This window comes from Tupaia chinensis, unplaced genomic scaffold (assembly GCF_000334495.1).
Source record: "Tupaia chinensis unplaced genomic scaffold, TupChi_1.0 Scaffold142219_1, whole genome shotgun sequence".
In the NCBI taxonomy this organism is placed as follows: domain Eukaryota; kingdom Metazoa; phylum Chordata; class Mammalia; order Scandentia; family Tupaiidae; genus Tupaia; species Tupaia belangeri.
In genome coordinates this window covers 1,462,528-1,464,011 of record NW_006202069.1, presented here as the reverse complement: position 1 = coordinate 1,464,011, position 1,484 = coordinate 1,462,528, and positions in this window count along the sequence as shown.

Sequence of the window (1,484 nt, the reverse complement as noted above, 5' to 3'; positions counted from 1 at the left end):
TTCTCTCTTTTTCTTTAAATAATGTTACCAGAGGGTAAGGATCAGACTATTCAAGCTGCAGTCTGTACAAAAGTACAAGCTACTAGTGTAAATAAGGAAAATAACAGCAGAAGGTCCCAAATGGCATTTGGTTTTCAGATAGGAGTTTTTGGCTCAAATTGATTTGCTCTGATAAAGCATATGCTGTGTGTGTGCTTACTAGGAAGTTATTCCTCGTATCATACTCTACCTAGAATGCTATGTTTGTGTGAAGAAGCTTTATAGTGTGCCTAGGATACAGCAGTCTCTCAATAAATGGTAAAGTCTCTCCGCTGTAACTGTTGTTTTTCCTCGAGCACTTTCTCTGTTGTGCTAACTTCTAGTCACTTTGGTCTTGGAGAAGACGTAATATAGATGTTTTCCTAGAAATATGCAACTGTCACTGTCCAGTCACTTTTCAGGATGACCCCCAAATTATCTCTGAACTCTATATTCTTCTACTGTATCCATTATTTTCTCAAAGTATATGACTTATAGATTTCTGCAGAAGAATCCTTCTACTGTCAGGCTTAGGAGGTCATTCTGCTGAAAAAGCTGTCGGTTCCTCAGTTTCTTTTTCTTTCTTTTTTTTTTTTAGAGGTTTTTCACTATAGGGCACGTGCACTCACCGGAAAGACAGAGAGAGACAGAGAGATAGAAAGCGAGAAATCACCCCCCAGGGGGGATGGCCATGCCGCAATCCCTTCTCCTCCATTCTCCTCTTGGGTCTTGGGCTCGCATGCACACGCGCCCGGTGCGAGTTTAAGCCGCCGGGTCCAGGACTCGAACTGCAGTTGTCTATATGGGAGTCCAGCGACATAGCCATTATGCTAACTGCTGGTCCTGTCGGTTTCTTTTCCTTTAGCTAGGTTTCCACATGATCCTTTTAGGAATTTTCTCTTCCAATCCCCCCATGCTTTATAACTTCTACAGAAGTGTTGCTTTTTTTTTTTTTAATTTTTATCATTATGATCTGAAAGCCTTCCCTGGTCTACTACTTCAAAGCCCTTATGCTAATTTTGGAGTATAAGAAGCACTGGATAATATGAATGAGTTTTCTTCAACCAGGAAATTACTCTTAGTAGTAGAGCTGAATCAACTATAAATTCATCCTGTGTATTTAAAATTCAAATTGAATTTCATAGATAACTTAGACAATATTCACTGTCAAAGCTAAGAAAATTCACAGTATTACAGAGCATCTTCCCTGAGCCAATAGACTTTGCAATGTACATACTGCCGGTAAAATGTCTTTTATAGACACTGTTCACATTCCCGCATTGATTGTTATTTAATCATCAATGAATTATGTCCCCCAAAGTAATTTGTTTTACTGAGGGAACATTGGCCTTTGGTCCAATAATTATACTATTTCATCATAAGGAATCTATTTGATACATTTTTAAACTAGTACGTCCATTATTTATGTCAGCTTATTACCTTATCCTATCAGCTTGGTTTCAGTG